Source organism: Rhinopithecus bieti, unplaced genomic scaffold (genome assembly GCF_001698545.2).
Source record: "Rhinopithecus bieti isolate Rb0 unplaced genomic scaffold, ASM169854v2 scaffold_57534, whole genome shotgun sequence".
Lineage (NCBI taxonomy): Eukaryota > Metazoa > Chordata > Mammalia > Primates > Cercopithecidae > Rhinopithecus > Rhinopithecus bieti.
In genome coordinates, this window is record NW_016823089.1 from 245,689 (window position 1) to 268,903 (window position 23,215).

The window sequence follows — 23,215 nt, forward strand, 5'->3', positions numbered from 1 at the left end:
AAAAAAAAAAAAAAAAAAAAAAAAAAAAAAAAAAAAAAAGATTTAAGGGATCAGGAATGTTCTTCCATATAAATGGGCACGTTAGGAGGCGATAAACTCAGGCCATGGGCCACAGAGTCAGAATGCAGTTTGGCCCCATCACTCATACCTTGGTCTGTGTGTGCCTCAGTCTCCTCATCTGTGGTATGAGATAATGGTTCTCACTTCCTGGAGTTGTTAGGGGGTTTAATTGAACCCATTAGACAAATGAGTATGATCTGTGGTGTTTATTACCCAAAGGTTGGGTGGAGGGGTATGGGGAGGTCTAGAGAAAAGAGAAGCTGGTTAGGAAGACCCCTTCCCCCACAGACCCAGCCAGAGAGGAGGGCCTGCCCAGGCTGGAAGCACAAGATGGAGAAAGGAAGGGAAAGCGGACAGAAGCGCAGGAGGTAGGGAAGGTGCTGAGGTCTGAGGGCAGGCGAAGAGTATGGCCTGGGCACAAGCCTTCTCTGTTCTCACAGCAGCGTTATGACTCCTCCCTGGGCCTCCATGCCAGCAGAGCCCCTGGCAGTGGCTGCCTCCCGAAGCCACTACTGTAATCAACATTTATTTTGCAGTCACCCACACACCCAGCTCGAGTACGGATTTATGCCAGGAGGAGTAAAGAATGCCTCTCTCATTCACGTAATGCCTTCGTGTATCTCCTGGGGGGAGGGACGGCTGGTGCAGCATATCAGCTGATAGCGTATACACGCAGACATCAGACACATGCTGCCGTCCACACAGGCTCTCATAGAGGCAGGCAGGAGCGGCGTGAAAAGCCATGCCTTCCTCAGTCACCTGACAACGATACTTTCATGTAGTGAGCCGAGGGGTAGGACCTATGCAAGGGGCGGAAGCTCGGGTACCCACACTTGACCCTGCAGTCGAGCTGGAGGGAGATGCACGCCTCAGATAAGAGGTTCAGAGAAGGCAGGAGTTGCATGATGGGCATCCCAGCCAGGAGCTCCTGGGTCTGTACATTACCAGGAGCTCACAGAGGAGAAGGCCAAGGCAGCCTGTTGGATGCAGGGTAGAGGAGAGGCGGGAGGAGAACCAGAGGACAGTGGGGCCTGGGAAGGGGAGGCAGAAGAGGGTCTCAAGGGCAGGACCATGGATGTCAGCGGGGAGGGTACCCAACGTGGTCGGTTCAGCCCAGAGCAGGAACTAGTTTCCTCTCCAATCTGGATCACAGAGGATGACCTGTAGGAGCTTGGAAGCCCTATCTGCAGGGTGGTGGGCTCTGGGCCATGTGTCCCAGATGCTGGAATCCAAACGCACGTGTGACCAAGGGCGAAAGTGACTTTAGCAGAGGGGATGATAATAAAACTAGTAAATGCCTGGCCGTGACTAGTAGTGTGAGGGTTTCCATCCCCTCTGCCTGGGGTGCGACTGCCTGTGGGGTTGAGGTCCCTTGGGGCAGGCCATGGAGGCAGGGTGGGGCCCCTCAGCAATGGGAAGCTCTAGAATTGGCATGGCCACCTCTTTGCTCTACTGTGTTGGGCAAGTTACTTCATCTCTCAGGGCCTCTGTTTTTTCAACTGTAAAATGGGGGTAACAGCTGCCTTCCCCACAGGATGGGGAAGAAGATTCAATAAGATAATGCAAGGGGATACACCTGGAGCTGGGGGCTGGCTTCTGATAAACGGTCAGTTTTAGCTTTTATACCACAATATATGTACACATACAATATGAGTCACCCAGAGCCCCTAAATATTTGGCATGTTCTCACTATCACTAAAAATATCTAAATCCCATGAAGGAGTTGGGAAAGGATGAACACTTGGAAAAAGTAATGAAATCAGGTGTGAGGAAGGACAGAGATGCTGGGAATGGACCCAGTCCCACGGAAGGTTCTAGCTCAAGTCCTTTGTCCACATGGGAGCCCCTGGATTGCCAGGAAATGGGCAGTCTCAACCCCAGTGCCTGTGGGGCTGTGAGGGTCCCTTGGGCCCCAGGACCTGAGGAGGACGCTGGAGAGGTGGAAAGGCATCTTCTTTGGGCCTCTAGAAGTCTCGTCACAGATGCTACCTCTTTTCTGAAATTTTACAACTCATCCAGGTAGCTCAGAAGACCGCATTCCTAAATGAAGTACAAGATCCAACTCTCCTCATCAGAGTGTAGATAACCTCTTTCTGGGATCACACTCCTGCCACCTGGAATGACCCACTCCTCAGCAAACAAACGCAGCTCAGATGGGTCACAGAGGGAAGGGCTGGGTCCAAGAATGGGACCCCCACCCCGCCCCATGCTAGCCCCGACCCCTGAAACCAAAACGCCCAGAAGCTTCTTGTGTGAAGCCCACACACACTCATGTGTGCGCATCCAGGAGACAAGAGTCACCCTCCTCCCTGTGCTGACGCAAGGACGGGCTGGGCTGTGTCCTGGCTCTGAAGTACTCAGGGCCTGCCCCTGGGAGCGTTGGTGGGTTCCCTCCTTCAAATGCCCCCAGCTCTGGGTGCCAAAGTGAAGAAGGAAACACAAGGTCTTCTGGGACTCCGAAAGACAGGCTGGGCAAGAGAATGAGCAGGCCTGCTCACACAGCCACAGCCCTCTACAGTTTACAAAACCCTTCCCAGGCATGAAGTCATGGGACGTTCCCTGCCAGGTTCTGCACTGGCATCTGAATGGGCAGCACCTGCGTGGGCTCTTATTCCTGATGGCAAAACCTGACGTTCACAGACTGGCTGGCTGCCCTGAGAGTGACAGTGCCAGCCTGGCCAACTTTCAGTACAGTGTGTCATTTAATCCTGACTGCAGCCTATGGTTGGTACTGGTGCCATCACCCTGTTTTACAAATATGGAAACTGAGGCACAGAAAGGTTACGAGCTTTTGAACATTGCTCCTCGCGGCATGGCCCTTGAGCTCTGGCACTGCTTCCAAATAGATAAGGGAAGCCTTAGAAACTTGGCTGGGCGCGGCAGCTCACACCTGTAATCCCAGCATTTTGGGAGGCTGAAATGGGTGGATCATTTGAAGTCAGGGGTTCAAGACCAGCCTGGCCAACATGGTGAAATGCCGCCCCTACTAGAAAAAACAAAAATTAGCTGGGCGCGGTGGTGCACCCCTGTACTCCCAGCTACTCAGAGGCTGAGGCAGAAGAATCATTTGAACCCGGGAGATGGAGGTTGCAGTGAGCTGAGATTGCGCCACTATACCCCAGCCAGGTGACAGAGCAAGACTCTGTCAAAAAAAGGAGGGAAGGAAGGAAGGAAGGGAGGGAGGAAGGGAGGGAGGGAAAGAAAGAGAAAAGAAACTTGTATAGCAATGTGACAACGCTGTGACATCTGAGCCAGGTTGATAAAGTATTAGTCTGTGAGGCTTAAAAATGGACTTTAAAAAAAAAACCACCAGGTTTCGAAGCACCGGTTTAGATCCAGACTCTAGAGTTGAAGGCCTGAGTTTGCATCCTTTGCTACTTCCCAACGGCATGACTCTTTCTCCTTACTAAAGTGGGGTGGTACCAAGAGCACCTGCCTTACCAGTTAAAATATGTAAAGTGCTGAAAGCAGAACCTGGCACGCCTATGGTGTTAACTGCTATTATTAGCATTCAGCAGCTCGCTTGGGGCCACACAGTAGCTACTGGAGGAGCTGGACTCCTTGATGCCAGTTCTCAGTGGGGAATTGACTGCTAGGTCCCCTGCCACCTGGGAAACTGGGGCCCCAGAAACATGCCTGCCACTAAAGCCTGTCCACAAACTCAGACCCTCGTCCTGTCCCCACCCGCCTCCAACCCCCCTTCCATCTCTACGTCAGCTCAGCTGTGGGTGGGCATCTTAATGGGTGTAAGGAGATGTTCTTGCCCAAACCGGAAAAACCTGATGGCCAGGCAGGCCCGCCCTGGCAGCTTCCGGGTTGCTAGTAGTATCCTGAGAAGCAGGTGGGGCCAGGAAGAGCAGTGGTGGCCTCCTCCCCTGGGCCCAAGCTCAAATCTCTATGGTGCCTGCCCCAAAGCCATTTTGATCCCTTTCTTGGAGCATAAATCCCAAATGTCCCTAGATAAGCAGACTCCTTGCTACCTTTACCCACAGTCCATCTTGTCTTGGTCACCCAGACCCAAAGGGAGGACAGCTTTTTCCCCAACCCTTTTGGAGCCCCAGACCCTCCTCCTGGGAAGTGGGTGTTAGCACCCAGCTTGTACATAGTAGGGACTCAGCACCATCTGGGACTTCAGATCCACCTCCCTCATTTCCACATCCGACTGACATTCTTCCTCTACCTGGGTCTGGTCACTACTGATGAGTGGGCTCGTTGTCCCCACCCGTCTGGGTGTCTGGCTTGGTCACTAGTCCTTCCTTCTCCTGCCGCCCTCTGTACCTGGCACTGACTTATCCCTCCGCCCTCCTCCGCCCTCCTCTAGTCTTCCCTGGGGAGGATATGGCCCCTTCCCTGAGGCCCTGTGCTCTGCGGGGGCAGCGATAGGACTCCCATTTGCATGAGGCTTTACAATTTACACAGCACTTGGCTGTGAGCTGTACTGTTTCCACTCTACATCTGTTAACGACACATGCAATTCACATATCAGCAAACATTCATGAAGCACCTACTATGGGCCAGGCACTGAGCTGGGCGCGCAGGAGGAAGGGCACACAGGGTTCTGCCTTGGGAGGGTCCTGCCGGCCACACCTCCAGGCCTGATGGCTTGTGCCAGCACACCTGGGCCTGGAGCCCTCAGCTCACATAGCCCAGGCCACTCACATCTCAGGGCTCCCTCCCAGAGGGAGCTTCCTCCTGCAGAGAGCCCTGTGCCCCCCCAGAGACCATGGTTTTTCCTGCGGCCCCCGGGAACCCTGGCTGGACGGGAGCCCCACAAGCTTTCTCTGTGGCCCTGGGGGACCCAGAGTGTGACCAGGTCCCTTCTTCTGTGCTCTGAGGAGGTAGCCAGGGTCTTCCAGACCCACTGCCCAACGTGCCCCTTCTGCAGGGCAGAAATGTGCCCAGACATGCAGGTAGGTCCTCCTGAAGAGACCTGGGTCCTGCTCCCTCGCGTCTCTTCCCTCTCTGGCCTTCAGCTCAAAGCTTTCATGCACACTTAGTCTCCCTGCCTGCACCACAGCCCGCTGCAACCCTGGCAATGTCCAATTTCTTGTTTTCTCTCCAACCCCTGAACTGGGGCCAGATCTATGTCCTCCATCACCTCCTCAAGCTCTACTCTATGATATCTGTCCCCTCCACCAGAGTTCAACTGTCCTCTGGAACGTGGCAGCCCTTTGCCAAACACAGGAGCTTTGAGCTGGGCCTCCTCATCTGGCAGGAGCCACACAACCCTCTCTGGGCTCACAGGCCACGCAGCACCACCCTCTACCTCGGCCCACTCCTTGGCCTCCTGCATCCCAGCAGCCCCTGGGCTCAGGCCTTGGACTGAGTGGGCTCCCTCAGAGAAACCATCTCTCATGGCTTCTGCGCTCACCTCAGTGTTGACCTCACTAGAGCTGCACCCTTACCCAGGTCTGCAACGGTTCCTAGACGGCAAAGCTGTCAGCCGTCACTGTCTAACCTCTCCATGGCTCGTGTCCTTGAAGCCATCTGCCATTTCCAGCTTCCTTCTCTGCTGTTCCAGTTGACCAGGCTCAAGCTCTGAAGTCACTGTAGAGTGACTGAGGTTTTGCAAGGCTTTTCTGCCTGGCAAACACGGACAGCACACCATTCTCCTAGGAGCTAGAGAGATGAAGACAATAGTCTCCGCCCTCCAGCAGCCACAGTAAATGGATGATTACCTTAGTGAGTTGATAGCTATGACATACAACTCCCAGAAGGTAGATAAAGGGAGATGTGATTAAGTCTATGTGGGGAGTCAAAGGGGAGGTGGCACCTGAGCAAGGTTTTGTAGGTTGTGTAGGAGTTCAGCAGGTGGATTAACAGAAGAAAGGCACTCCGGGGGAGGGAGCAGTGATTGTAATGTGGAAGTGTGACACAGTGCAGGGGTTTGGCCTACACAGGTATAAACACACCTCAAGAGTAGGCAGGGCCACCTTTACTCCTCAGACCACAGCGACTGGTGGCCCCTGGGGATGTAGAAAGTGGAGGCCTTGCTGTGGTCCTATCCACTCACCCACGCACACAGGAGAGGAGCCACTGCTTAGCAGGTAAAGTAAATGTGCTAACCAGGCATACGCACACGCCTGATTGACAAGCGTATGTCGGCTCTCAGAAGAGGTTCGTTTCCACAGGTTTAAAGAAAAATAAAGAGGCCTACAGGGAAAGAATCAAACTGTTCTGTTTGGATAATTTAGGAAAACCTGAGTGAATATTCTCTGTAGCTCCCAAGTGACATTTTAAAATCCCTCTGATGCGTGGGACACGTGTCCCTGCCACAAAGGATGTGTCAACACAGGCTGCCAAACCCAAGGTGGCGGGCCCCTTATTTGGTGAGGGCTATCCAGCTCGGCCATCGGTCCAGCTTGTGTAGTGTGGACTGGCCCCCTTCCTCACATTCAGCCCCTGTGTCATGTTCACACGGATGCCACTTAGCCCTCCTTGGCAGGGAATGGTGACACCAGGCTCTGCCAGAGTGGGGAGGCCCATGGGACCACATCCATCTCTGCCTTCACCCTCACCTCGAGCCCCATATTGGGCCAGGCAGAAGGGAGGGATCCCAAGGCCATGTCTAGATCCTGCCAGTCCTACCCCAGGCCTTCAGTCACCTATCCCTGCTGACCCACTCAGGACTCCTCCTGTGTGACAAACAGGTCCCTCCAGCTGGTGGAGACCCCCAAACACTCTTCCCTCTTTAAAGCAGGAGCCTAAAAGAAAACAGTGCCTTCAACAGGTTTTGTTGTTGTTGTTGTTGTTGTTGTTGTTGTTTTACACATTTAGAGCAATGGAGAAAAAAACTATTCTCCCTTCCTCAAATAAACCCACTTCTCTACTGGTCTCTTCCCTTGAAAACAGAAGCACTATTCAAAAGGAAAAAGAAAAAAGAAATTTAAAAGAGAGAGAGAGGCAAGAGGGAAAAAAAGGAACTGAATAGAAGAAGAAAAAGGGGGAAAAAGAGAGGGAGAAGACAGTGAACCCCGAGGGAGGTGGTGAGGGCTTGGAATGAAAGGCAAAAGTGAAGGGAAGGAAGGCAGAGACACAAAAGGCAGGGGAGAGAAAGACAGAAGCTTTGAAAGAAAGAATGTTCTAGCGTGAATGCAGCGTGCAGGGGAGAAAGGCGTGCTTGAAAAGGAGCAGCCTGAAGCAGTGACCCCTCATTCACAGGCGGTGCCAATCACGGTGACAATGCAAACCCTTTCTTCTTTTCTCCTTCTCTCCTTTCTGGGGAGGGAGAGGCTGAACACTGCAAGTTAATTTCTAAAAGTACAAATAATAAATTCAGTTCCACTGGAGAAACATCAAAGAGCTGCTGTAAAGGCTTCCCCCAAACAGGCTACAGCCCCAAGGGGAGTGCTCCCATCAGCTTTATTACAGGGTCGGCTGCTCCCTGCCCTGGCCGCCCGGCTGTGGCCTCCTCCCATAGGGTCCTGGGTGAGCCAAGGGAGAGAGCCTGTGATGCTGTGCACAAGGCTCGGTCTCCAAAGGCAGCTCGGACCTCTGGGTGCCCGCAGATTCTCCTCTCTCAGAGCCCTTGGGCCCTTAACCAGGTAGCGGGGGGCAGATGAGAGGGGTCTCAGTGAGACAGCTCCTCTGGCTGGAGGTGAAAGCCATGGCAACTCACCCTGCTTGGGCCATGTCCACCTGGTTCTCCGGCTGCCTGCACACAGGAGGTGCACGGTCCCCGGTGGATGTGTGCGGTGAAGGACATTCTGAGTCAGCCCTGGGATGGGCTGTCCCCTCGAGGGACTGCTCCAAGGAAGCCTGCCGCCTGCTCGGGCTGGGCCCTCACTCCAGGAGAGTGAGCGGGTAGGTTGGCTCTTTTTACAGGCCACCAGCTGTTGGGTCTATGTCACTCACAGGGGAGGGCCTCTGTGGACGTTGAGGCGTGTTCTTACATCACGGGTCACTGCAGACCAGCACCTTCCTGAGTTAGCCAAGACCCGAAGACTACGCACAATATACGTGCCCTGACCTGGATTTAGATTTCCTGTCCTTCCTGGTTGGGCCTCAGTTACACACCAGATAATGCCGGCAAATGCCCACACACAGCCCTCAGTCTAGTGACCGAGTGTCTCCCAAAATGTCCCTCTGCGCTCACAGGTGAGCGTTCCCCGTCCCCCTTCTTTGTCTTCCCTTCTCCTGCTGTCTCTCAGTACCTATCGAGTCATGAGGAAACCTGAAATGGGGTCACCTTTACGCAAAGGCTCCTTTTTCCTTCTGATCATCCAAACGGTAGATAATGAGAAATGCCTGGGAGCAGAGAGGCTGAGTGGAGGAAGACTGATTGGTTTATTGACTGATTGATTGAGCGAGTCTCAACCTTACTCATCTATTGAGCACTCAGTCTGTGCCGAGCTCAGTGGTGTGGGCTGGGATTATAAAGCGACAAGGACCAGTCCAGAGCCCTGAGGTGCTTGGGGCCAACCTAATGCTGCCTGGAGGAGATGCAGGGAGACACATGGATCAGGGAAAGAAAACCCTTCCTTTGCTATCTTTATCTGGAAAAGGCTGTTATTTCTTGGACTAGGCCCCAGGAGGGCCTCCGAACCCAACAAGGAGGCTGGAGAGAAGGGGGGCATGGAAAATACAAAGAGGCATAGGGGCCAGGCGTCGTGGCTCACACCTGTAATCCCAGCACTTTGGAAGCCTGAGGCGGGTGGATCACCTGAGGTCGGGAGTTCGAGCCAGCCTGGCCAACATGGTGAAACCCCGTCTCTACTAAAAATACAAAAATAAGCCAGATGTAGTAGTGGGCGCCTGTAATCCTAGTTACCTGGGAGGCTGAGGCAGGAGAATCACTTGAACCTGGGATGCAGCGGTTGCAGTGAGCCGAGATCATGCCACTGCACTCAAGCCTGGGCAACAGAGCAAAACTCCATCTCAAAAAAAATAAAAATAAAAAAAATAAAAAACAAAGAGGCATGGGGCAGATATTTAACCTAGCCACCAGCAGCCTATAAAATCACCCTTGCACTTCCATTTGACAAAGGCAAATCCCACAAATACTTTTTGAGCACCTACCATGTGCCAGCCAGCTCCTGTGCGTTCCTAGGGAGATGGCAGTGCACAAGACTCAGTCCTGCCCTTAAGAACTTACGGTGTTGTGAGAGCAACAGGCAAGAAAACAGGCAATTTTAATTTGGTGTGTAAGAACAGAGGAGGGGCAGCCTTAGAGAGGCTGGGGGGGTCAGAGAAGCTCTTTCAGAGGAGGTGGTATGGAGTTACTTTAATATATTAAAGTGAACAAAATTTTCATTTGTTTTGAAAAAGATTTAAAGAATTTCACTGGTGGCCAGGCCCAGTGGCTCACACCTATAATCCCAGCACTTTTGAGAGCCCAAGGCAGGAGGATCGCTTAAGCCTGGGAGTTTGAGACCAGCATAAGCAATATAGTGAGACCCAACCTCTACAAAAAATTAAAAAATTAGCCAGGCATGATGGTGCATGCTGGTAGTCTTAGCTACTCTGGAGGCTGAGGTGGGAAGATCACTTGAGCCCAGATGTTGGAGCTGTCATCACACTGCTGCATTCTAGCTTGGGTGACAGAGTGAGACCCTATCTCTAAAAACCAAACAAAGAAACAAACAAACAAAAAGAAAAGAATTTCACTGGCAAGATACCTAGGTGTCTAGAAAAAAAAACAGAATTGATCAGTGAACCAACAGATAAATATCCAATGATGTTTTCCTAATCTGTTGGTATATTAGGAGGAATCAGAAGCACAGAGAAAAGTAATGCAGTGAGAACAACAGAAACAATAATAAACTCTTTTTTTTGAAGAAGTAATAGTAGTCCAGTGACATGTTTAGCAGTGAATAGTATTTACACTGTGGGCTTAACCCAAAATTGCGACCTGATGATAATACTAAGAGAGGAGGAGGAGGAGGAATGATAGGGTGGTGGAGAGATGAGTCCTCACTTACAAGAATATGGAGGCAAAAGATAATGTCCAAAATTGATAAATCAAGAAGTAATCAGAGTAACATATTATTTCAGAACATGGAGGTAAATAACAGGAAGGAGGAAGTAAGCAGTTTGCAAATGGTTAACTAGCTGGAGGGCTGGAGTCGGGAGTGAGGTGGGGCGGGGCCTACTGTGTTAGCACTAGAAGCCCATCAGTATTGTTTGATATAAAAAAAGATGCATATATTACTCTGATAAAAAACAAAATTCAAAGCAAGCAAACAAGCAAAAAAGGCTTGGTAAAGGTGTCACTGTTAAGTCAAATTGAGATCAATGTGAACTCCCCAGAGCATTGAGCCAAGAAATAGAAGGGGCACTGTGCTTACGAATTGATGGGAACAGAAATTCCTTCAAGAAAGAACAGAATTCAGGGAGCTGCTGCCCATGGTGACACATTTGGGTGGAAGAGGCTGGAGGGCTTGTACCTCGCAGGGAAAATCTGCAGAGTGTTCACATGTGGCTTTAACAACCCCATCCGGAGCACTAAGGACACTTCCCTGGAGACTGGGGGATCTGGGTACCAGGGTTCCTGCTGTTGCCTAGAGCTGAGGACCAGATCCTCAGATACAACTTCCTCAACTAAGGTGGCATGATCTACATGCATAGGAGGCAGTGGCCACAGTGCACAGGCCTGAGACCTGGGTGTCCTCACTAAGCCACAGCCCAAGCTGGCATGGTCATCCGGCAGCATGGCCACCACAAAGTGCCCCCAGGCTCTGGCTCTCACCGCGTGCTGTTTCCTTATCAGGCACCTCTGCTGTACATTATGGTCTTTCCTCATATGTGACAGCAAGATTACACTTGTCCAGAGATCTCTTCTCTGGACACCTCAAATTTCCCCCAAAAGACTAGAGAATTGCAGAGCATATCAAAAAGCTGAGAGTCCAGAATGAAACAGATGTGGGTGACTTGAAGAGGGGCCTTTGGTGTCCCAGGCACTTTTCTCTTTATGGGACAGCGCCCCTTGCTTGGAGGCTTTGGACTCAGTTCTAACAAGCATGGTTATCCAGCTTCCCAGACCATGGCAGATGCAGAGGGAACCCAAGGAGGTGAAAGGGGTGCCACTCGCTGCTGGAGGCTACGACGATGGCTGGCCAGGATGCAGGCTGAAAATGACCCAGTGATAGTTTGGGGCCATTAGGGATGGGGCAAGCAGCTCGGACACCTCCATACCTCAGCTCAGCACCGAGGGCTCCTACTCATGACTTGCAGTCATCAAGATGGATTGGACTGTATTAAATTACATTCAATACTCAGCTGAGCACTCAGCCAAGCACGCGTTGGATCCAGGAGTGAAATGAGGTGAGACCACCTGTCATACAGTCGTGGGGCAAGACTCCCAGCTGTCACTGCAGAGAGCCCCACGCTGGGTCACAAGGCAGGGCTCTAGTCCACTTTTGCCTGAGAGAGCGGACCTGGGCATAGCCTCGACCTCTCAGAATCCCACCCACTAGGCCGGGCGCGGTGGCTCAAGCCTGTAATCCCAGCACTTTGGGAGGCCGACGAACGGGCAGCATCACCGAGGTCAGGAGATCGAGACGACTCCCTGGCCTACACATGGTTGAGAACCCCGGCTCCTCTGACGCTATAAAATCACAAAAAACCAGCCGGCCGCGACGTTGGCGGGCGCCTGTAGTCCAGAGCTACTTGGAAGGCTGTAGGCAGGAGAATCGCCACCCCTGCGCGTGAACCACGGGAGGCGCACGCAGCTCTCGCTCGAGTGGGAGCTGCGATGACCTGGCCCACTGCCACTCCCAGCTCGGGCGGCCAGAGGCGAGACTCCGATCTCAAAAAAAATAAAAAAAAAACGCAGACTCCCACCCCACATAAGATGAAGAGAATACTGCCTCCCAGTGAAACTCATCTTTACCAGCCATCGAAGCCGTTTATCTCCTTTTTTTTGTTTGCAGACAGTCTCACCCCTCTCGGCCGCGAGGCTGGCAGTGCCAGTGGCGACGCATCTCAGGCCTCCACTGTAGACACCTCCATCTCCTCGGTTTCAAGCGATCTTCTTCTGCCTCAATCCGTCTGCGTACGTTCGGCGGTCTCACCAGGCAGCCACCACTCCTGCGCTCTTTTTGTGTTTTTTTTTTTTTTGAGACGGATCTTGCTCTGTCGCCCCAGGCTTGGAGTGCGAGCTGGCGCATCTCAGCTCACTGGCACGCTCGGCTCCCGGGTTCACGCCATTGCTCCTGCTCAGCCTCCCAACGGGTGGGCTCAGGATTACAGGCGGCCGCGCACCGCCTCGCCCCGCCGGGCCTAGTTTTTTGATTTCTCTTTAGCTAGCAGACGGGTTTCAGCCGTGTTCCGCCACAGCGATGCGTCCTCGATCTCTGACGCTCGGTGATCCGCCGATCTCGGCTCCACAACAGTGCTGGATTCAGCAGGCTTGAGCAACTGGCGCCGCTAATTTTTTGTATTTTCTAATAAGAGACGGGGGTTTCAGTATGTTGCGCGGCCCCAGGCTGGTCTCGAACTCTGGCTTCAAGTGATCCAGACCGCGCTGATTTTATACATAACATGTCATGTTACCAAAGCCATCGTTTTTTCTAGGTGGCTGGACAGGATACCCCACGACTCACACAAGGACAGAGAGCCAAAGAGATAGCCTCTCTGCATTAGGATTTTCCTGGACACAATGAAGCAATTATCAGGCAAGTTTTGAAACTATGTAAACTTAACCTGAACATATTCGATTACACGAATCTATTGTGTAACACAGCTGGCCTTCCTGGGCTCTTCAAAGCCAATGTCTGTCTCTCTCTCTCTCTCTCTCTCTCTCTCTCTCTCTCTCTCACACACACACACACACACACACACACACATACACACACACAGCAGGGAGGCTGTTCTAGATTAAAAGAAGGTAAAGAAACACAACACCCAAATGTAATGCATGAAGCTTTTTGGATCAGGAAAACAGCCATACAAAACACATTTTTGGAGTTCAACTGGGGAAATATGAATGGGATGTAGATTGGATATTATTGGACAATGGTAATTTCCTAGGTAGGATGATGGCACCGTGGTTGCAAATGGGGAAGTCCACACTCCTGAAATATACCTGCTGACGTACTCAATGGTGGGCTGTCTGCAACTCACTTTCAAATGACTCAGCAAAACCACGTGAAAAACAGTGTGATAAAGAAAAGGTGGCAAAATGGCAACAATGAGTGAATCTGGACGAAGGTTCTTAACGTTTCTGTCAAGTCTGAAAATTCCAACTAAGGAGTTGGGAGGAAACACACCACGTGGGTGAGTTGTGACTTATTCTTTGCGTCTGTGGGGCCAGCCTTTGGCTTGTTCCCCAACCTGCTCCACAATGAAAGTGATGCACTGGTGATAGAGGAAGGGGCCTGCGACAGTGCTCCTGATCTGCATGGCACACCTAGAAAATCATATTTGGACCATATACTGGGGTAATTGGGCAAGGCTGGTCCAAACCATCCACAGACCCACCTACCTCAGCCGACTGAAGGTCAAGAGGAAATCAGTGCCTAGGCACCACTCAGCGGCCCCAGCATTCACTTTGGTACAGCACCCTGGCTGGAAGGCCAGGCCTGTGGTTAAAAGGGAGTAGACACCAGACCCTCACTTGTCTCTTCACCTCCTCATCAAGGCTTCCTTCGGGGAATTCGTCTCTCCCTGCTCAAGCCTGTCTCTTATAGCTCTGGAAGCCTAGGGACCGTATTAGAATATTCTATGCTTAGGCCCACTGCCCCCTCGAGATCCAGAGTTCTTTGAGGGCAGACACCTGGCCTCCCTCATCTTTAAGCACAGATTCTGGCACGCCACATCCAAAGGTCAGAGAAAGGGATCCAGCCTGCGATGCTTATGAGTGCTGAAGATGCTCTCATAATCGTGGCATGCTCGGGTCGGAGATCATTTCCTCAGAAGTGTTCCAGCTCAGCCCTCACTCCATCCTAGCCAGTGGTGTCCAAAGCTGAAAAGCCCAAGCTCTGCTACCTGGTGGTGGTACTCGCTGGTGACTGAGACTCACTTTCCTCTTCTGAACTAGGTCCCTTCCAGCAGACTCTCTAGGGACATCTGTGCTTAGTGCTCCCCTAGTTCCTTCTGTCCAGGGGCCTGGGGCTGACTGAGCAAGGCAGCCTTCCCATCACTGGAGAAAAGCCCCAGTGCACAGAGCAGTTCCTGACACTTTCTAAAGCCCTCCTGGGGATTCCCAGTCCCGGTGGCCCTGGGAGGGCAAATGCCAGCGCCAACACTCAGGCTGGACCTAGCCCCAGGGACTTTCTTCCAAGGGGAGGGGAGGACCAGGAAGAAGGATTGGAGAGCTAAACTTAAAAACAGTGTGTGGCCCACCCAGGGAATGAACCTGGAACAACTCTGATAATTTTTAAAAGCCCTTCGAATGACTTCAATGTGCACCAGGATTGAGATGCTCCACCCCACCCCCCCACCCGAGCCCCTGCCAGGTCCTCCAAGCTGAGTCAGGCTTCGAACCCAGTCCCACTTCCCCTCCTCCCCACCATGCCTGACCTCCCATCTCTAGCCTGACCCTGAAGGCGGCCCTTGCTTGTGCTGCTCTCCTCCTCCCTACCTCTCCAGAATTATTGCATTCTTTGAAATGTGCTTGAAGTGCCTCTTTAGCAACCTGGGCTGCCTCTCCAGGAGGGCCGGAGAATTCCCTGACGTGGAACTGGGAACAGTGGCTGGAGATGGGGCAGACAGAGCCTTGAAGGCCATGTCTGGATGCCATTCTCAGGCATGGGAAGCCAGGAAGTAACATGATCCCATGCATGTTGCTGAAGACCCTTCTGGTTCCTGTGTGAAGAGGACAAGGAGGGCCAGGACTGTGTCTTGAGCTTATCTATTTAACCCTTTCCCATGCCCTGCCCCACCCCCAGCTCGAGGCCTGCATGGGAGCCACAGACCTTGGGAATGATGGCCAGGTCTGTCACTAGAAATAATGGAGCTGGCTTTCTTTCCACTGTGGCCAGTAGGACTGACAGCTGAATGTGGGGAGGAGGTGGTTAGTGATGAATGCTCACAATGAGAATTCATTCCAGGCTCCCAATGGAGAGAGACCATCTGGACAGAGCCAGAGGCCACTGAAGGGACGTCCCTCGGTGGGGAAGACGCTGGCTCCAGCCACTTCAGAGAGAGGCTTTGGAAACCCAAGGAGCACTCGCCTGGTGTCATTCAAAGGAACATTAAAATTGAACGGCGCCAAGTGAATGGAAGAGAAATGTTATACAGCAAACCTGTGAAGGGGTTCCCCCAGATAAAAGCAAGGGAAAGAGGAAGAGAGAAACAGAGGCGGATGGGGGTGGGGGGCGGGCGGCAAGAGTGAAGGGGAAGAAAGGAGGAACGGGAGGGGAGTCTCAAAGCTTTCTGAGTTCACAAAGAAAGAAGGAAACAGGGTAGAGAAGAACAAAAAGGAGAAGGTGAAGTGCTTGCGCTTCGAAGTGGAAGTCACTCCAGCCCTTGAGAAAGCTGCTTGTGGGGCCGGGTGGGGCGAGTGCGTCTCAGGATATTCTACCAAGCGGCTCTTCTACCAAAGAGGACCCAATCCCTCCACCCTCGGAAGCATCAGGACTTCACAAGGCTGGGAAATGCTGACTCCAGGCTGCCTTGGGGATGTGCAACGGTGCCACTGCCCGGGGCCCTTGCCTGGGGCCTCACGTGTAGAAGGGCCCGCACTTGGTTTCGTGCTCTGCTGTTCTTTAAATTTTACTAATTTTTAAACATGGGGCCTGCGTTTTCATTTTGCACCTGGCCCTGAAAATTATGTAGCCAGTCCTGGCTGACCTTTCCAGAGGACATTTTTGCTAGAAGGCGGGTGCAGGAAGGCAGTGGGCTGGCTCCGCTGCTGATCGCTGTTTGCTATCCAAATACACGTCCCCGTGTTGTTGACTCAGCCACCAGGTATTAGGAAGTGCAGGGCTTCCCACCCCAGCTAGAGAGCCCAGCCTAACTCAGATGAGATATGTGAGTGCTGGAAAGCATTATCATTTAAGGAGCTACCAGGGTCTGCCGGATGCTAGGCACAACATGGTCCTGACCCTCTCCCAGAACATAAGAAGCACGATGGTGCTAAGGCCCAAAAGCCAACCTGCTAACACCCTCTCAGCCCTGGGAGTCCTGCCTTCTGCAGCCAGCTCACTACAGAGGCAGCAGGGGCAACTGTGCAAACCTGTCCACACCCAGGAGCTGATAGGCTCATGGGTCCGGAGTGGAGATGTCACTGCTGCAGGAGCTGGATAGCCAATGCTGAGCCAGGGCAGGAAGCCACAGCAAGTCACTGGCACCCAGCAGCCGGAAGCGGGGGTGTTAGAGACCAAGACCACTGCCTCATGTCTCAGCCCCCACACCGTGCCCCAGGGCCACTGTGTGGTTGCCAAGTCCCCACGTGAAGTGAGGCAGATGCGGCCAATCACCATGGCCACGGGCCTGTGCCAGGCACCCCACATCCCCCAGCAGTGCTCCCCTTCTCTGCCTGGTCCTTCACTCAAGGGATCCAAAATTCCAGTACTGTATAGGCCTCTTTTCCTTGCCAGAACCTCCTTCTGATGACTGAAAGCAGAGGCCCTCCAGACACCCCTTCTACCAGCAGGGAAGCCCTGGGGCCCCTGCCATCAAGCCTCCTTCTCTGAGTGAACAGAGGGCTATAACAGCATCACAGCATCTTTTCTAAGGGCTTGCAACTCAAAAGATCCAAATCTCTTAAGCCCGACCTGGGGGCGACGTGGAAGAGGTCTAAGTCCCCGACAGGTGCCAGGTGTGCAAAGGAAATGCACCTGCAGGCAAAACCTGAGGCAGGTGGGGCCGGGTGCCCCACCCATGGCCAGAACAAAGAAGGCTCAGAAGGCCTGCAAGGGTGTCCTGGGCCCTAGGGTAGCAGGAGGGCAGGCAGGCCTCTTGGAAAGGGCGAGAAGAGCAGGCGGGTGAGGCAGAGGCCGGAGGAGGCCCAGCCAAGCTGCCAGGCTTCCCCTGCTGCCAGGGAGGGCCCTCCAGGAACTGAGTTAATCAGCAGGAAACCGATGGTTGTTTCCTGACAACCCTGCTGCTGCCGACACCATGGCCACCACCACCACAGGCACAGAACACACACGCACGCGCGCGCGCGCGTGCACACACACACACACACACACACACAGGAATTTGGAAACAGGAAGGACAGCTGGCAACTTCCTGAGGACCCACAATGCAATCCACTTTTTCAAATAACATAGACAAAACAACACAAAGAATTCCTCCCTTTCCTGAGTGCAGACTGTGTGTGGAGCCTCTTGTATGTGATATCTTGTTTATATCTGGCAGAAGAACCCCTCCAGGAATGACTGTCATTCACCTATTTTCTTTTCTTTTTTTTTTTTTTTGAGACAGTCTCACTTTGTCACCCAGGCTGGAGTACAATGGTGCGATCTCGGCTCACTGCAACCTCTGCCTCCTGGGTTCAAGTGATTCTCCCACCTCAGCCTCCCGAGTAGCTAGGACTACAGGTGCTAGCTACCATGCCCAGCTAATTTTTGTACTTTTAGTAAAGACAGGGTTTCACCATGTTGGCCAGGCTGGTCTTGAACTCCTGACCTCAAGTGATCTGCCTGCCTCGGTCTCCCAAAGTGCTGAGATTACAGGTTTGAGCCACCGCGTCCAGCCATTCCCGTTTTCTAAACTCTGAGGGGCAAAGAAAGACAGTGGGCCAAGCTTGCACAGCTGGTAGTGCCCACGTTTCCATACCCAGGCCAGGCAGGACTCAGAAGGCCATCTCTTAAACCACCTTGCTCTGCCTTGAATCAAAGAATTTCTCCTCAGGCTCTGTGACCAGAGTCAAACCAAGTCTATGGGACAAGCTGGGCATGGTAACGAATGCCTAAAGCCCCAGCTACTTGGGAGGCTGAGCTAGGAGGATCGCTCAGGCCCAGGAGGTCAAGGCTGCAGTCAGCTATGGTCATGCCTGTGAACAAACACTGCACTCCAGCCTGGGCAACAGAGCGAGAACCTGTCTCTAAAAAACAGGAAAAAGGAACCTATGGGACAAGGCTCAACGTGGAGTAGCCAGCTAGTCTAGGAGCCAACCCCTTTCTGCCTGAACTGGTCTGTTGGGATCTCGAGGGTGAAGTGGGAGTGAGAAGTCTTTTGCCTGTCCAACTCTTCTCCCGCTTTCCACTTCCTAAGCTTAAAAGCACACCTCCCGCTGCAAACTTTCCCAACCTTTAACATCCCCAGTGCTTCTCAAACTCTGTAGTGAAAGGTCAGCTTGATTCATCTTAATCCTTAATCCCTCTCAGATCTAACATCAACAGGCAGTTTAGTCCTGAGTCCTGCCACGTGGGGTCAAAGGTGCCCACCCTGTCCCACACCCTGTTCGAGATGAAGCCACCAATCGCCCATTTGGATGTCATCCTGCCAATGTCAAACTACAGAAATTTCTAAACACCAATCCCATTTTCTGTGTTTAGCTCCTCCTCTTGGTTGGTTAACATTGTCCAGAACAGCACTGGTGCATGGCCCATACTTTTGTGGGGCACTAGCCTAAGAATACACAAGAATGTTGATAAATTAAAGAAGTTTAAACGCAGATATATATTTCCTCTTAAATGAAAATTCTAGTCACAGAGCCTCAAATTTCAAACACATACTTTTTTCTTTTTCTTTTTTTTAGAGACAAGTTCTTGTTATGTTGTCCACGCTGGCCTTGAACTCCTGGACTCAAGGAATCCTCTTGCTTTAGCCTCCCGAGTAGCTAAGACTATACAGGCCAAACACACATTCTTTTTTTTTTTTTTTTTTTTGAGATGGAATCTTACTCTGTTGCCCAGGCTGAAGTGCAGTAGCACAATCTCAGCTCACTGCAACCTCTGCCTCCTGGATTCAAGCAATTCTCCTGCCTCAGCCTCCCAAGTACCTGGGATTACAGGTGCCCACCACCATGTCCGGCTAATTTTTGTATTTTTAGTAGAGATGGGGTTTCGCCATGTTGGCCAGGCTGGTCTTGAACTCCTGACCTCAAGCGATCCTCCTGCCTAGACCTCCCAAAGTGCTGGGATTGCAGGCGTGAGCCACCATGCCTGGCCCCAAACACACATTCTTGTTACTTTTTGGAGGCCATTTAATTTTCCAAGTTCATCCAGTCTGCCTCTCTTCTCTCTTAAAAATAGAAAATAATACATTTAAGTGTCCTGGAATTTACAATCAACCACATGTAATCTGCTGAGTTCCACGGAACTGAGGTTTAAAGAGAACGTTCTGTTAATGAGAAATTCACAGTGGCTGGACACAGTGGCTCACGCCTATAATCCCAGCACTTTGGGAGGCTGAGGCAGGAGGATCACCTGAGGTTGGGAGTTTGAGACCATCCTGGCCAATATGGCAAAACTCTGTCTATACTAAAAATATAAAAATTAGCTGGGCGTGGTGGCAGGCGCCTGTAATCCCAGCTACTCGGGAGGCTGAGGGCAAGAGAATTGCTTGAACCTGGGAGTCGGAGGTTGCAGTGAGCTGAGATCGCGCCACTGCACTCCAGCCTGGGCAACAGAGCGAGACTCCGTCTCAAAAAAAAAAAGAAATTCACAGTCAATACTCAGTACACAATATAATGTTCGTAACTGGATGGCTTCCTTCAGATGAAAATGGGCTTTAGTTTTTACTAGCCCAAGCATCTGCAGGTTTAATTTCAGAATAAAAGGCCACTGTAACAGTTCATAGTTGGCCCAGGCTGGCCGTAACAACACTAGCACCTAGGAATATCTGAGGGTATTTTAAGATGCAGGCACTTGGTTCCCATCTACCCAGATCCAGTGCATTTGGGGCTGGACCCAGGCAACCACATTTTAACAAGCTCCCCAGCAGAGAGTAAGAGATGACGTGGCCACTGAAGATGCCCCCACTGCATGAAAACAAGCGAGATGGGCTATGACCAGTGGCTCACAAGAATTGGTCTTCGGAATGCAAAACAAGCAAAAACAAAACCAACTGGGTTTCTCCCATGGGGCAAGTGCTGTGCAAAGACCTGGCATTGAGAGACCAGAGTTACAGTATTTTAGAACTTCCTGTGTGTCCTCACTTAACCTCTCTAGTCTTCCGATTTCCTCAAAGAAGACAGGACAAATGAGAGGAATGCTTCTCAAATGTGCTGAGGAATCACCCGGGGAATCTTGCTAAAATGCAGATTCTGGTTCAGCAGGTCTAGGGTGCTGTGAGAGACACTTCATTTCTATTAATAAGCTCCCGGGTGATGCTGCATCCTGGATCCCCCCAGGGTACATTTCAATCCCTAGAGTCTATGATTACTCACTATATTCACGCAGCTTATGTGTTCTTTTTCATTCACTTCAATGTGTTGGACTAAACTCACGACCATCATTCTCATTTATGAACAAAACCCATCACCACCAACTGTCGGGTCCACAACCTCTTGAGATGAGCCTAAGCTTCCAATTCAAATGTTTATTTAAAGAAAGAAAAAGAAAAGTAGATTTCGTGTTTGTTGGTATCCGTTTGTTACCAAACAATCTATTAAAAAATTTTTTTTTTTTTTTTTTTTGAGATAGTGTCTTGCTCTGTCACCCAGGCTGGAATGCAGTGATGCAATCTCCACTTACTGCAAGCTCTGCCTCCCAGGTTCACGCCATTCTCCTGCCTCAGCCTCCCAAGTAGCTGGGACTACAGGTGCCCGCCACCACGCCCGGCTAATTTTTTGTATTTTTTTTAGTAGAGACGGGGTTTTGCCATGTTAGCCAGGATGGTCTCAATCTCCTGACCTCATGATCCGCCCGCCTCAGCCTCCCAAAGTGCTGGGATTACAGGCGTGAGCCACTGCGCCCAGTCAATTTTTTTTTTTTTTAATCTGAAATGATCCTCTTTGCAGCACAGATACGGCCCTTTCCTGCTGGGCATGTGTGACTGCCCCGTTGGGAAGGTGGCCTCATATTCCCACCCAGCTGGGCCTGCTTGGTGTCCCCTCCCCCACTGGTTAACACACACTCTGTGCACACATGTTCAGAGTGTTCAGCCAGGGCCTGGCACATAAGCACTCAACTCCTGCCAGCTGTTTTGTTCAGAGACGAGGAAATGAAAGGCCAGAAGGCTTATGATTTGCTGAAAGTCAAGTTCTTGGCAAAACCAAGACTGGCCCTGAAACCCATCCCTCCTTCCTTTGTGCCTCAGTTTGCTCATCTATAAAATGGAGCTAATAGCTAATTCTTTCTTTCTTTTTTGAGATGGAGTTTCGCTCTTGTTGCCCAGGCTGGAGTGCAATGGCGTGATATCGGCTCACTGCAACCTCTGCCTCCCAGGTTCCAGCGATTTTCCTGCCTCAGCCTCCCAAATAGCTGGGATCACAGGCATGTGCCACCACATTTGGCTAATTTTGTATTTTTAGTAGCGATGGGGTTTTACCCTGTTGGCCAGGCTGGTCTCAAACTCCTGACCCCAGGCGATCCATCCACCTCGGCCTCCCAAAGTGCTGGGATTACAGGTGTGAGCCACTGTGCCTGGCCGATAGCTAATTCTAATGGTTGTTATGAAAATTAAATGAGGAATGTCTGTAAATGCACTTACACTGGCACTTAATAACTGCTCATATGATCTTCATTGTCAAGCTTGATCTTTTTAATTACTAAAAAATTTTTTGGCCAGGCACGGTGGCTCACACCCGTAATCCCAGCACTTTGGGAGGTCGAGGTGGGCGTCAGGAGTTCGAGACCAACCTGGCCAACATGGTGAAACTCTATCTCTACTAAAAAGCAGAAAAATTAGCGCTAGGCCATGGGGCGGTGTGCCTGTAATCCCAGCCTACTTGGGAATGGCTGAGGCAGGAGAATCACTGGAACCCAGGAGGGAGGTTGCAGTGAGCCACATAGATCAGCACCACTACGCACTCCCAGCCTGGATGACAGAATTGAGACTGTCCGTCTGCAAAAAAAAAAACCAAAAGGGCCGGGCGCCGGTGGCTCAAGCCTGTAATCCCAGCACTTTGGGAGGCCGAGATGGGCGGATCACGAAGTCAGGAGATCGAGACCATCCTGGCTAACACTGTGAAACCCCGTCTCTACTAAAAAATACAAAAAACTAGCCAGGCAAGGTGGCGGGCGCCTGTAGTCCCAGCTACTCGGAGGCTGAGACAGGAGAATGGCGTGAACCCGGGAGGCGGAGCTTGCAGTGAGCTGAGATCCAGCCACTGCACTCCAGCCCCAGCAACAGAGTGAGACTCCGTCTCAAAAAAACAAAACAAAACAAAACAAAAAAATTTTTTTTTGTAGAGACTGGGTCTTGCTACCTTACCCAGGCTGGTCTCAATCTCCTGGCTGCAAGCGATCCTCCCACCTTGGCCTCCCAAAGTGCTAGGATTACATATGTGAGCCACTATACTTGGTCTATTATCAAGTTTGAAAGTCCCAGAATGACATAAAATCCATTCTGGTTTGACTTGGAGTTTGTTCATTCTCTGTGGTTCGTATCAGCACTAACTGCCCTGGTGATGCCAAATGGCCAGAATGGCCCCTACTCATTGCTGGGGCCTTTTTGATTGGACCAGAAGAGTTCACCACCCTGTAAATATACCCCATGACAGACACCTGGCTGGTGCTCTCCCGGGGAAACCTTCCCCTGCTGAGGGAAACCCTGTGCAAATATGTTCCTGGATCAAAGTCCTCTGAGAGGTTTCCCAGTGGGCACTCGTTCCACACCCACATTTATTATCTCCATAATTGCCAGGCATGGGAGTAGGTGTTGGGAAAAAGTAACAGCAATAAACAGAGCACAGCCTTTCCCTGCCATGAGCTTACTAAACTGGAAATAAATTGCTTTTAAATTAACATTTTCCATTATAAAATTAATAAAACCACCCGTTACAAAAGGTTTGAGAAAGAAAGATGGAAGAGAAAAACATGAATACACCTTCTCACCCTAATGTAACCACTTCTTGTGTATTTCTTCCTGGTCCTCTTCATGCATGTGTTTTTCACATGGTTTTGATCAGTGTATACAGTCTGGTGTCCCACTGGTTTTCCCTTACCTGGATGCCACAAGCGATTTTCCAACTTGCATGTTTGTAATCGATCACCCATGTTCATAGACCATTCACACAGATCCCCATCTGCCTGCCAATTCTTGCACTGGAGGACATTCAGATTGCTTCCAGTCTGTCCACACTGCCCAACAAATCACCTCCATGCATTCATGCACAGAGAAGATAAAGGGAAGAGGCAAATATCATATAATTTGATGG

General features: G+C 51.3%; 1 protein-coding gene across 2 annotated transcripts in view; it reads right to left on the minus strand.

The window, feature by feature from the left end:
- The window catches only part of ZNF710 (zinc finger protein 710), an 80,525-nt gene that overhangs the window by 31,498 nt on the left and 25,812 nt on the right, over positions 1–23,215 (minus strand). The window lies entirely within an intron of this gene.